This window comes from Ursus americanus, chromosome 12 (genome assembly GCF_024610735.1).
Source record: "Ursus americanus isolate L20-20 chromosome 12, mUrsAme1.1.p, whole genome shotgun sequence".
Taxonomy (NCBI): Eukaryota; Metazoa; Chordata; class Mammalia; order Carnivora; family Ursidae; genus Ursus; species Ursus americanus.
Genome location: NC_142138.1, coordinates 58,293,987 through 58,308,026, shown reverse-complemented (window position 1 = coordinate 58,308,026; position 14,040 = coordinate 58,293,987). Strand labels below are relative to the sequence as shown.

The following is a 14,040-nucleotide window of genomic DNA, read 5'->3' as shown; positions in this document are numbered from 1 at the left end:
CACACACTCTGATAAAGACCTGACAGAGTGAGAGGATGAGCCCTGTGAACAGCCTGAGAAACCATTCCAGGCAGAGAGAATAGGAAGTGCAAAGGCCCTGAGGCAGCCTGCTTGGTGAGTACAAGGACCAGAAAGAAGCGCATCCTAAGAAAGGGAAGAATGGGAAGTGCTGACAGGAGGATAGCTAGACTCCAGAACAGACAGGACTTGCAGGCCATGGAAAGGCCTGGATTTCCTTTCAAGGCTAACAGGGAGCTGTTTTAAGTGTTTGAACAGGAGAGTGATGTGACTCAACTGTTTTTAAGGAGATGACTATAGGACAAGTGAAGAAACAGGGAGGGTAGGTGAGAGGTGATGGTGACCTGAGCCAGGTTGATGGGTGGGGTTTAGGTGTTAAAGAGAGAGGGAAACAGAGAGCCCCAGGATGCTGAAGGACATACCAGGTCCCATATAGTTAGAAGACCCATGAGACTGTCCCAATTGGAAAAAGACACTATTTTTTAAAATCAGGTGTGAAAATAAAAAGTCCAGGAGCAATGAGTGAAAACCCCACTACCTTCTTTCCTCGTTCTTGGGAGGCTCATGGTGGTAACAGATGGGTCCTCACAGTATCTGTCCAAATTCTCTGATCTGGATTTTCTTAAAGGATTTTATCTTGTTTCAGAGAGAGTGGGAACCAAGGGGGTCCAATTACCTGAGTTACCCACCAGATCGCTGAAGAGCACTTGAAGGAATAGTGATCAGAAACCCTTAATTACAGTCCCAACATGATGTCTTTTTCCTGGGAATGAGAAGGGTTTGTGCCTCTTTCCTCACCAGCCCTCAGTGCAGCTTTGGGGAGGGGTGGGCAAAAAAGTGCTCCTACTGGGTACAGGTCACAGGACAGCTAAGATCACAGTGAAGGGAGCAAGCAGTTTTTTAAAAAGATGTATGTATTTATTTGAGAGCGAGAGAGAGACAGTGCACAAGTGTGGGGAGGGGCAGAGGCAGAGGGAAAGAGAATCCACAAGCACACTCCCCGCTGAGCACGGGGCTCCATCCCACAGCCCTGAGATCACAACCTGAACCGAAACCGAGAGGCGGCCCCTCAACTGACTGAGCCACCCAGGCGCCCCAGGAGCAAATATTTTTGAAGACCTGCTGTGCTTACATACATTATTTATGCCCCAAAAAAACTTGGGATAGAAAGTGTAATTCTCATTTTATAAACAAAGAAGCCAAGGCTAAGGGGATAGAACTATCAGGTACGAGATTACCCTGCCATGAAGTGTGAGAGCAGGGATTGAAACTGTGGTTTCCCAAACTCTGTAGCCCATTTCCTTGCTGCTACGTTGGCACTTTCCAAACGCACTAAGAAGAGAACGCTGGTATGGCACGCTGGGGTAAATGGAGGAGGCCGTATTACCCTAAGCCACTCCAGGCTATTCCAAGACATGAAGGCATCCTTACTACTGGGCCACATGCTCCCCATCTGTGGCGCTGGGGAGGAAACTCTCCCCTGGGGAGAGGAGGAAACTCTCCCCTGAGCCATGGGGAGGAAACTCTCCCCTGAGCCATACTGCCTTGCACAATAAATCTCATTCAGCACGTCAACAGTGAGGCGCATCCTTCTACCACCATTTCTCCCTGAGGTTAGGAGCTTCTTCCTTTGGCCAGGTCTTTTCCTAAAGCCAATGACATAATGCAAGTTGGGGAACTGGTCAAGGAGATTCCTTCCAGCTGCTCTAAAGGAGTCCCCAAATTACTAGCCGGCAGGTCATCTCGGTGGTGTGCTAGTACCGTGGACAGCACCCATCAGGGCATTCTGGGAGCTAATGCTGGGTTGCACCTGCTGTCCTTCCCTTAACACCACACCCCCCCCGCCGCCCCAGGGAAGAGGAGGTCCACATCCTCACCGAATACTTAACTGGCAGCACCTGATGGAGCCACTCCAGCAGGTGACTGTTCACATTCCTTGAAAGGTAGCTTTATGAAACAGCGCTCCTGACCTGGAGTGGGATTTAAAACCACAGGAGCCCAGGAGTCTTATAATTAAAGAGAAAATGCAACCAGCAGGAATTTGGGGGTGTAGACCCCCAAATTCTATTTGTGAGTAAAAGAATAGGTGGCAAATTTGTGGTGCACAGAATCCAGAGGAAATTCTAATTAAACCAGTAATTAGAGATGATGGAGTACAGCGAGAGGCAACTTGTTGTCTCCAAATGAACCATGAGTAGCTTTGGAAGATCGAGCGGCAGGCAGCTCGGTGGGACAAATGCAGCGGGTGAGATGACCCCAGGGCCCAGAACCTGGGGCATTATTTCCTCCTCCCCACGCCTGCCCTGCCTTCACTCCCCAAGAAGCCCCAGAGAAAATGGGACTTTAAGTCTCAATTCCCAAGTTGGAGACTCAGGCTGCCCAGGACTCGCCTGACCCAGAATCATTCTCCAACAAGATAGACCTGGTCATGAACATGAGAATAATGTAGTATGGCAACCCCTCTTGCATCTAAGCTTATGTTCTCACTTGTAAGTTTTCTGTACACGGTGAATATCTATTTTTTTTAAATAACTGGATTTATCCACAGTTGAACAATGTTTTAATTTAAATAATGACTCATGGGGGTGGGGGAGAGGGGGCATTTTCAAAGGAATATATCTGCACAAAATGGCTGCCTGTGCAGCAAGGGCTTCTGGGAGAACTCTTCGTGTCCTCTGGGGGTGGGGTGGGGGAGCAATAGTGCTTACACTCCAATGACCTACCCTCACTTACAGGAACTTCCCCAAGATCAACGGCGGTTTGGAGGTAGCAGGCAGGATAGGCCGATACGGGCCTGTTCTCCCAGGGCTGATGAGTTCTCGGAGAGGGGAGAGATGAACAGGCAGGAAGAATCAGACGCCAGCTTCCCCAGAGCAGCCGTGGACTCCAGTGGCAAAGCCCCAGGGGTGAGGACAGTGGGCCCTCCATGGAACAAGTCTGGGAAGCAAGCAGCGTCCCTCTGAGCAGCCCATGCCGGCGGCTGCTGTAAATAACCCTGGCGTGATGTTGGCAGTTCTGCTCTGGGGTCTGGGGCCTCCCCAGAAACTGCTGCGAGTCCCCGGCACCCACTCTCCAGCAGAGAAACCTGACACACCAGAGCTCCCACCAGCGCCTGGCCATCCTTCATTCCGCAGATGCAGAAATCCTCCCGACCACATCCAACCTGCTCGGCCCTTCCCTCACCTTCCCTTCCCTTCCAGCACCAACCCCTGACTTGGATAAACTTTAAGGAATGAGGTCAGGAGTGGTAGAGATCGGGAAGAAAAAGACCGACAAGGACAATAAAACACCGCAATAGAGCCTGGCTCTTCTGCTGGGTTCCAACCCACCTGGCCCCACAGACCAGATTCTACAAGCCTTGGAAGTTTAGGTATGCTCGTTCTGGAAGTTTAGGTATGCTCGTTCTGGAAGTTTAGGTATGCTCGTTCTCTACCAAATTCCCATTGGCGGAGGCTCATTTCCCCCTTCCTCGGGTCACTAGCTTAAAGAACCAGACCCACAGGCTTAGACCGCCTCATTTGGAGAAATACTTAGGCAGCCAGCAAATATAGCTTAAGAACTTAACTACGGAGATAGATCCCATAAGTGGCTCAGAGCATTAAGTTTGGATTCTGCCAGACCTGAGTTCAGATCCTCACTATCTGATTGAGTTCAGATTGCCACTCACGACCTGTGTGACCTTGGGCAAGTTATTTCACCTCTCTGAACCTCAAGTCCCACGTCTGTCAACTGCAGAGAGCAATACCCATCTCCTGGGATTGTAGCGAAGATTAAATGAGACGGTGTGTGACTAAAGCGCTTAGCACGACACAGAAGCCTCAGGAAAACCCCGGACAGTATCACTGTGTGCCAAGCAGGGCGTGAGCTGCTGGACCCCAGAACTGCAGTCACCCCTCCTAGAAGCACACCAAGTAGGGCTTTCCCCACAGGTCACTGACCCGGCTGTCCGGGGTAGCGCACCAATACAGACCCACCTGTGGGCTTGTGCTTCTGCCCTCTGGAAGTCCGGGCCATGAGGTGGGGGAGGACAATGGCAAAGGACCTTGCGGGGGGCTGACAGACTGAATCTGTTCCCAGCCCGGTGCCCCAGATGTTTGGCTGTGAGAACTTCTTGCGGCCCAGCCTAGGAGCGAGCGATAACTCAGATCTGCTTCCAGGAAGAAAGCTCAAATCCATCTTGCCTTTAAACCATTCTGCTGCTTATCTTAGCAGCCTTACAGGGACTGGTGATGAATTGGCCTGCCGCAGCTAACTTAGACAGGAAAGGAGCGCAAGGGGAGGGAAGGGGCACAGGGAGGAGCCTGCTTCCCCAGAATCGCCTCATCTCTGAAATTTGCTCCCAGATCCAGTGGGGAAGGCATCCATCCAGGGTGTGTGTACCTTGCGCGCGCGCGCGCACACACACACACATACATTGCCTGTAGTAGATTGGGGTCCCCTGGGCCAGCATGGCCTCTTGCTGCACTGGGGATCCCCTTATTGCCTTGACTTCCGAGGCACACGCACCTTAGCTCAGCACCGCGTTACAGAAAGAGAGAGCGAGGGGCCAGGATCCCCCGGGGAAGGCAAGAGACACACTCTCCTTTCCAGGACGGTTGTCATGCAGCTTCCAACTCCATGGTGGACAGGACAGGTGGGGGGGCAAGATCTGATCAAAGGGCAGGGACCCCTGAAGTCCCCCCAGCAAATGGCACAACTTGACAGCAGGCCACAGTCATGCACGATCCTAAGGAGTCAAGGTCTGTGCAGGAGTCTCGCCCCAGAGCTGCTGCAGACAGCCGAGGGCACCCATTGAACCAGCACAGCTCTGCCTGCCACCCCTACCCCACCCCCCATAACCCCGCTTTTACTCCAGGCGTCCTGGGGAGACCGGAAGGTTGGAAAGAGGTCACTTTAAAGCTGAATTGTGGGTCCTTCTCAACCACATGTGAAGCCCTGACACTTTCATTTGTCTCCACAGCCCTTCTCACGCCAAGGCACAAGGGCCGGGACAGCAAGAACCGCCACGGATTCTGGGCCACAAAGAAAAGGGTGGGGAATGGACATTTGATGAGCACCTGCCAGGGGTCCAACACCGGGCTCCTAATAAGCCTGAGGAAAAGGCGCCACAGGCATCCCTATTCTATAACTGAGGAAACCAAGGCTCAGAGGTAAAGCGACTTGCCCAAGGTCACCCCACGCTGGCACGTGGCAGAGCACGGGCCCATTTCTGACCACAATCACAGAACCTTCCCCAGAGCCTCTGCTCCAGTCCCCCCACCCCCCACCCCGACCTGGCTCTGCTCGCCTTGCCTGTGGGTCCAGAGCTCTAGGACCCCAGCCCGGCAGCCAGGCAGCCTGAGTTCTGCTTCACACACCCTGGGGACCTGCCCCCCTCTGTGACCCCAAAACACTGGGAGCTCTGGTGTTTCTCCTTACAAGTCCTGGTAAGGTGCTCCATTCAACTCAAACAGCTGACACACAACTCTGTGTGTGACTCAGGCCAAACGAACTCACTCCAATCAGCGCTGGTGGGCACAGTTTGCCTTCTGCACTGAGTCACTCGGGCCACGCTGCAAGGATTTGCTGAAACTCACCACCTACTTAGCTACATCTGCTTCGTTAGAGAAAAAGCCAGCACACGAGCCGAACCCTCTGCTGGTCCCCATGGAGGGGCCAGAGCCAAGGACAGTCAGGTGTGACCTCCAAGCCCTTCCTGCTTGGGTGATGGGTCCACCTCACTGGACCGTGGGATAAGCACAGCACGAAATACAAGAATCCCTCACTGTTAACCCCAACACACTCTGACCTTGTTCTCCAGACATCAGTCAGAATGTTCAGCACAGCCTCTCAGTTAGGCTCCAATGAAAGTTTTGGGTGAATATTTTTGGAGCCATTACAGGATTTTCTTAGCTCCTGGAAGTTCCTATTAACAAGGACAGGACGCTCACAAGCATCTTCCTTCTCTACCCCACTGCCCTGCCTCCCCAACCCAACCCTCCTGCCTCACTCTCGCAGCTGAATTTTCAGTCCCCAAGGTAGCTCTGGTTAGACATTTCCTAATTCCTCAATGTTTTCCAAAGAAGGAAAAAGGAATGGGATTTAAAAAAAAAATTTTTTTTAAGGCCCCTTGAGAGCAACTGGGCCCTGTAAGGTGAGTAGCCTCAGGATTTCCGAAAGCCCTGACAGCGCTGTTGGGGCTTTTAAAGATAGCACCAGGCTTCCTTCCTCAGCGGCCGCGCCCCTGGGGGAGCGGCCCTCCCTAGGCTACTGTGAGCATAGCTTGAGAGCACCATGCGCACAGGTATAAATGTGGCAGAGGCCTCTCCCGAGACGGTCCTCCAGACCTGCACCCCGCGCTCGTCCCCCATCACCACCATTCGGTTGCCAGACGCGCTTCCCTCGAGGGAAGCTTGGCTCCCCGCTAGCTCCGAATTCAGCGAGGTCCAGCCGCAGGACTGGGAATTAAATATTCATCTCGGGCGTGAGCGCTCTGCTTCTCCTGCCAATGTTACTGTCAAGGTCACGGGCCTGAAGCCGAGCGGCTGGGGCTGGGGTCTCCAGCCGCGCAGAAGCCTCCCCGCGGGAACTGCGCCCTGGGCGCGCAGCTCCGGGCGGCCAAACCCGCCGGGCCTCCAGTCTGGTCCTCCGCGGGGCGCTTGCCTCTGCAGCTCTGCCCGGATTACCTCCGGAGTTCTTGGGCCCTCCTGAGCTCCGGAAGCTAGAGCCCGTGGGCCAACCCGTGAGCGCGGAGCTGGGCACCCGCGGTGCGCCGGAGGAGCTCGGGCCCCGGGGCTCCGTCGCCAGGCAACAGCGGCGGGAGCAGAGGGAGGAGCCCGGGGCCAGCGCAGGGCCGGGCGGATACCTGGCAGCGCCGCCTCGCACCTCCGTCCTTAGGCCTTCTTCGCTGGGGCGGGGCCGGAACAGCTGAAGTTGCGGTGGCTGGCCCGGTAAAGCCAGGCGGGGCGCGGCCGGCGACTCACCTGTCCGGCGTGGGCCGTCGCGCGGGCTCGGCCCCTGCACTCCGGCCGAGTAGCTGTGGTCCCCGACGGGTGGCGGGCGCACCGCCCCTCCCGCGGGCAGCCCGAGTCTGGCAGGCGGCGGGCACCGGCCGGGGCTGGGAGGGAATCTGGAGCCGCGCGTCCGCGCACGCGACTCTGCTCTCTCCTCGCTCCCTCCCTCGCCGCCGGTCCCGGCCCAGATCCCGCCCGCGGCGCGCTCGAGCCTCCGGGGAGCAGCGCGGGGACCCAGGTCCCGCGGCGGCGAGAGCGCGTGCGGCTGCGGTCGCCGGCGCCGAGTGCCGCCCTCACTGCGCCCTGGCCGCGCCGGCTCTGCGGAGCGGAACGGAGCTGGGCGGAGCGCAGCGCAGCGCGCACTGTTCCCTCGCTTTCCGAAAGGCCACCCTGGCGGCGGGGCGCCGTGACGCAGGCTTGACTCACGCGCGGGCCCGCGTCAGTGCGAGGCTCTGGGGCCGCAAGCGAGGCTCTGATGGCCGACGACGCAGGCGGAGGGGGTGGGCAGGGAGAGGAAGAGGGGCTAACCCGGGAGCGGCCTCTTGAGGCCCCTGCCCAGGGGACCCAGATCGTAGGGTAGCATCAGCAGGGCTTCTGTCCTCAGAGAGGAATGGGGTCCCGATGGCCAAGGGCCTGGGCCTGGGCCTTCTTTCTTCACCGTTTCAGGAGCAGCTCTTTGGCCTTCCTTCAAGAACTCAGCTCTATAAGAAACAAACTGAGGGCTTCAGAGGTGAGGGGGGTGGGGGAATGGGATAGACCGGTGATGGGTAGTAAGGAGGACAGTATTGCATGGTGCACTGGGTGTTATACGCAACTAATGAATCATTGAACTTTACATCAGAAACCAGGGATGTACTGTACGGTGACTAACATAATATAATAAAAAAAAACATTAAAATAAAAAAAAAGAACTCAGCTCTAGCCAAAGGGCTTACTCCCCTGCCCTAGCCACTTCGCCTCCCTGCCTTCGCTCATTCTTCCCCTACTTGCAATTCCTTTTCCACTCCACCCTCCTTCCGCCCTATCATCCTGCAAAACCATTCCCTGTACAGTTCAACTTCAATACAGTACTTCTCTGTTGAGCTTCTCCTGTGTGCTGCGGGCAGCCAGGGTTTAGAAGATCACCGAACTTCCCGCCCAACCTCTGGGACAGGCAGAGGGGGTTTACCTAGATAGCCACAATACCAGGCCGAAGGACTGGGGAACCCTACAAGATGGGGAAAGTAGGGGACAATGAAGGGAGAGGAAAATTCTGACTGGGCTCTGGGCAGGCCTTGAGGAAGCAAGTTGGGATCCTAGCCTCAAAGGGTAGACAGGACTTCAATAGACAGAAAGGGGGAAGGTTGGCCCTTGTGGAGGGGAGAGCATGACAAGGACAAAGATACCAAAAGTGGGGAAGGTGTGCAGGGGGGTGACTGCCCCAGTTGGAGGGGTGGGGCAAGAGGGGTGAAGTTAGGGAGGTGGGAGCCATCCTTCCCAGCCTTGGAGGGCTGGCCGTATGGGGGGTCTGGGATGAATTCTCTCTGCTTTCAGGGACCTTGGCATTAGAGAGAGTGTTTGGGGGGTCAGGAGGGGTGCAGGCTATTTCTCAGTTGTCCCACTGACAGGCAATAGGACCATTGCTACAAACTCTGAAGGTTCTGAGATTTTACTCTTGGAGTCTAAAGACTGAGCCTGCCACGGTCTCGTGGATGCTGGCAGAAGACATGAGACTCTGGGGCCAGAGACAAACGACTTCATTACCCCCCGTGCAACAGGAAGCAGGAGCTTCACTTTCAAATCAGTTTCCCTTGATCTCCAAGTCCCATGGGAAGGGCTGGGTCCTGGTGATGCCGCTCTCCCTGAGGAATTCTCAGTTTAGAAATCCCAATCCTTTATAATGGGCTGCAAGCAAACCCACCAACCTTTGCCCTGGAGGGGGAGACATTATCTTAGACAGCAAACAAGCCCATCCTCCATTGAGGGAGACTGTATCTTCCAAAGCTGTTCGTTATGCAAATATACTCGAAAAGATAGTCTGGAGCAAAAAGCCATCAGTGCCTCTGCCCACAAGACTTGCAGAAATGTGAGCCTCCCATGGAGAATTACCTCCCAATGGATATCTATCTTTTCACTCAATAGCTACTGAGTGTTAGCTAGTGTTTGCCTGGTGCTGTTCTAGGCCCTGACAATACAGCAGAGAACAGGACAGATAATGAAACCTATCTTCATGGAGCTTACATTCAAGTGGACCCAACCAGCAACACCGAGTGGGGTGAAGGGGCATGGCAGGAAGTAGCAAGTGACCCAGGAGACGTGCCAGAGGTGAACAAACAGGGGGGAATGGAGAAGAAGGATGGGGTCAGAGATAGGTGGTTTTAGGGCAAGGGAACTCATGGGCAGCTGGTGTGCTGATGGGAAAGGATAGGACTTTGGACCTTACAGACCTGTTTTCTTTCATCCTGACTGCCACTTACTAGAATCCTTGAGCAAGTGATATCACATCTCTGAGCCTCAGTTTCCACATCTGTCAAATGAATAATACATGCCCCATAAGTTTGTTATGTTGATGAGATGAGATGATTTTTTAAAATATCTGGTATCACATCTGATGTGTGCTTAATAAATGACTGTTAGTAGTGGTATTATTAGATGATTGTATTATTATTAACCAGGATAGGGAATCTCAAAGGGGAACAGATTTGAGGAGCAATAGGGAGGAAGGTAATGAGATCATGGATTTGGGAAATAAAATGTCCATGGGATATCAAGATGGTAACTCAAAGATGTCTATTGCCTCTTTGCCTGCCTTCTCATCAACCTAGTAAAGCCCCAACCTTGAATGAACTCAAAAGTTGGTTTCTCTATGCCAAGTTTTCTAGAGAAAAATGCTATGGAGCACACAGGCGTCCCTCTGCTTTTCAACCTCAAGTGAGCTCCCATGTGGCACAAAAAACCTTCCTAGGATTCTTTGGTCAACTTACTTCTCCACTTTGCTGAAGGCCTCTCCAGCCTTCTCCACTCTCCTAAACACCCACCCTGCTGTTCCCCCACCCCACTGCAAGGTCCCTGCCTTACTTCAGCCAGAAGCCCCCTTGGTTTTCCATTGATGAATGCAGACCTGCCCCCATCTGCCCTCCCTTCCTCCTTCCTGATACAGCAGGAGAGAGTCTCTCCTGCTCCCTGAGATCAGCCCCCACCCGTCCACTGGGTCCCCTAGACCCATCCTTCTTAAGAACCTCAGTTACTGTGGGTTATTCCTTCTCTCCCATCTTGTCATCCTCTCAACCTTTCCCGTTCTACTGGATCCTTCTTAGCGGCTATTTTCCTTTTACAAAGTCACTAAAGCTCCCATCCCTACCTTCTCATTTTCTTCCACATACCCTGCTTCCATTCCCTCACTCCCCATTCACTCCTCAACTCACCTCTGTCCATGATGCTGCCTAGATGGCTTTCTCTCACTAAGGTCACAAGGGACAGCTATGTCACTAAATCCATGAAACAGTCTCCAAGTCCTCATCTCCCTGACCTCTCTGTGATACTTGTCTTGGCTGTCCTCTCCTTCCTTCTAGCACTCTCTTTCCAGGGCTCCACATACCCTGGTTTTCCTCCTACCCTTCTGGCCACCCCTCAGTTTCCCCAGCTGACCTTTAAATGCTGGACCTCCCAGAGCCCTAGCCTTTTAACCCTCTGTACCCCTCTCCTAGACCGTCTCCCAGACCACTGACTCCCACATTTACATCTCCATTCCAGACATCCTCTGAGCTCCATATACTCAACCTCCTATTCCACCTTTCCACTTGACTCCCTTGGAATCACCCCAACACAGATGTGCAATAAATACATTCAACATTCAAAGTTCTACCCTGTAAACATTCCATAGCTCACTTCTTGCTCCTCCTCCAGTCCTTCCAGGCTCCATGAATAGCTGAGCCAGTCAGCTGAGCCAGTGAGACCTCCTCTTTCTCACTCTGTTGTGAAATCTGCCACTAAATCCTAGAGATTTCGTCTTCTAAGCACCTCTAGAATCTGGCCACTTCTCTTTCAGTCTGCTGCCATGACCCGAGTCCAGACCAGAATAATCACTCACTTGGACCCTCACCATCACCTCCTGATTCTAACTCCAGTCTCGCTCCCTTTCTCCACACAGCAACAGCACAATCTTTTAGAGGTCCAGATATGATCACACCCTTCTCAAGCTTGTAGAGTTTGGCCCACATCTTCAACACGTCCTTCCTTGCCCTCTCTCAGCCCTAGCCTTGTTTCACACCCTCCCCCATGGCCTTCCCTACAGCCCACTGCCTGCTCCAACCTTCTCTTGGCTCTCCTATGTGCCCACTCCTTCCTGACTTGGACTTCAGCCATGTCCCCTCTCTGCCAGAGAGCCTCTCAGTCCCCTTCTCCTCTTCCCTCACTCCCTGCTCACCACCCAGTTCACCTCAAACCCTAATTCTTCACACCTCTCCTGACCATGGAGAAGAATTCGATCAACCTCCCAGGCAGACATGCCTTCCCCTTCTAGCCCGTTGCATGATTATAATTGGATGCCTGATAGTGTGACTGGCTGCTGAGTGATGGTCTCCCTGGCTGCTGAGTGATGGTCTCCCTGGGTAAGCTCCATGAAGGCAGAGATCATGTCCATTCTTTGCCACAGGGTGGACAATCTGTAGGGATTTGCCGAAAGAATAGATAAAGTGTGGTTAGAAATATGAGTGTAAAGTCCAGGAGAGAGGGCTGGAGACATAGACTTGGAAATCATGAGCCGAAAGGGGGTCCTGAAGTGGAGGGGAAGGATGGCCCTCCAGAGGAAGTACGTAGAAGACAGTCAAGAGGACAGAATTTGGGGGCAGGGCAGGAGGAGCAAGAGAGGTCAGGAGAGAAGACAGAGAGGAAGAGTCAAGAGGTGAGAGGACAATGTCTATCACAGAAGAAAGCATTTCCAGAAGGAAAAGGCAGTCCACAGTGTCAACATTTGCAGTGAAGTGAAAGAAGACGAAGCCCAGAAGGTACCCCTGATTGAAGGCCCTGACATGGAGAGGGGAAGGAAAGCTTCCACCAGGAAGTCTTCCTGAACCCTCCAGCTCTCAGCGGCCATCTCCCCTCTGAACATTTAGAGAACTGATTCTTCCTTGCCAGGCCTATAGAAAGATATTTAAAGTATAGTATATTATGAGGTAAGACTATTAATATCCCCGCTTACTCATAGAGGAACTCAGGCTTGGTGTCCAAGTCATACAGTGAAGTCCATCCCAACTCCAAAGTCCTTGCTCTCAATCTTGATATTTAGGTCCTTATAATGGAGGTCCCCCTTCACATGTCTATGCCTTTCCTCTCAGATTAGAGTGTGCCTGCCTATGGGGCAGGGAACTCTTCCTCTTCATCTCTCCATGCCTTGCATCCCTCCCCATCCCACCCCACCCAACACAGGACTTACACGTAATAGGTGCTCAGTCAAAGCTTACAGGCTGGGCAGCCCTATCATATATGGCGGGTCCAACACAATGACCTAATCCATTCTTCTCAATATTGGTCCTGCTTGGAAGAGAAGACACATTTACTGGTTAAGCTCCCCTCCCCAGCTCTTCCTCTTCTACCCAAGTCTGTCTTCCTTTTAAAGAAAGACACTGAAGTAATGCTCTTAATTTTTATTTCTCTCTACATGAATCCAAGAAATGCTATGCCCAGAACCATTAAGTAGTAAGATGTAGGAGGAAGTGTTGGCCATGGCTTTTTCCAGGACACAGGGAAACGGCCCAAATTGCAATTCACTTAAACTGTTTGTGTTTCTGAGTATCTTAAACACACAGATGCTAAGCTATGATCTCTCCTTTGTTCTAAAACAATTATCAGTTTTACCAGTGTGGATGTTTCTTAAAATGGCCCCAACATTCTTTGACCGTGCTCTCTTCAAGAAGTGATGCCTGTGTCTCCTCTCTTTGAATCTGGGATCTGTGATGCCTGAACAAGGGAGGGAAGTTGTGTATATTTCTGGACCCAGGCCATAAGAAAACGGTAGCTTCCATTCTTTCTCAGGATGCTTGCTCTTAGAACCTGACTACTGTTCTGTGGAGCCCATGGAGAGGCCCGCATGGAGAAGAGGCCCCCGGCCCCCAGCGTGGGCTGAGCCCCTGACCTATGGCAGCCCCCCCACCCCCAACAGCCACATGAGTGCGTCATCTCGGAAGCAGCTCCTCCCACCCGCTCAAGCCCCCAAGCGGACAGTGCACGGAGCAGAGACAAACTGCCTGGCGGAGTCCTTCCCAATGCCTGGCCCGCAGAAACCATGAGATAGAGACAAGTAATTATTGCCTGAAGCCACTACGTTTTAGGGTGCTTTGTTCCACAGCACTAACCAGAACAGCCATGTGGTTGTTGAATCAGGATGGAAGCAGCAAGAAGGTCAGTGACCACGTGCTGCTTTCACACCTTGGAGACCTCTCTCACCCCTAACTTAGAAGCAGTAAAGGGGCCTTTTTCCATAGCCATGCCAGGAATCCCGTCCTCCCAGAGTCACTGAGTTAGATCAGCAAAGGGGAGGAGCAAGCCTCACCCAGGTAGTGTTCAAAACGTAGAACATAGCTGATGCGAAAGTCCCAACTGTCACTGGTACTGTGTAAGCGTGTCCTTAGAATAAATGCTACACCTGTTGCGGTTCCTTGAGGATGATTATCCCATTACGGCTTCTGAGGATAAAGCCAATCCTTGTGGGTCTGTGGAATTTCCCCGAATGAAGAGGGAAGTGCCAGTGTTAACTCCCTGGGGGAAATGGAAACTGGGACTTAGAACAGGAGCTCTGACCTTCCCCCGGGCTACCCCCACTCAGGGCACTTCTTCCTTACTTCCTTTCCCTTGCCTGGGGCTGCCATCCCTAAACAATTGTACTTTGTTTTTCCAATGAGACCCTGCGAGCTTCATCAGCTCACCAGTCAGTTGGAGTCTGCAGAAGAAATGACACACATTTGCCATCTTGAGTTAGAAAATGGGCAAGAAAGTGAGTCTCGGCTCTCAGCGGCAGGGATGCGGGAGCAGTGCGGGGCAGTAGCACAGGGAG

At 53.0% G+C, this 14,040-nt stretch overlaps 1 protein-coding gene across 1 annotated transcript in view; it reads right to left on the bottom strand.

Moving 5' to 3' along the window:
* The window catches only part of SLC6A17 (solute carrier family 6 member 17), a 48,151-nt gene extending 40,850 nt beyond the window's left edge, over positions 1-7,301 (bottom strand). The window contains exon 1 of the mRNA XM_045801552.2: positions 6,981-7,301. The gene's annotated coding sequence lies outside the window, so the exon portion shown is untranslated. The remainder of the gene's footprint in view (positions 1-6,980) is intronic.
* Between the last annotated feature and the right edge of the window lie 6,739 nt (positions 7,302-14,040).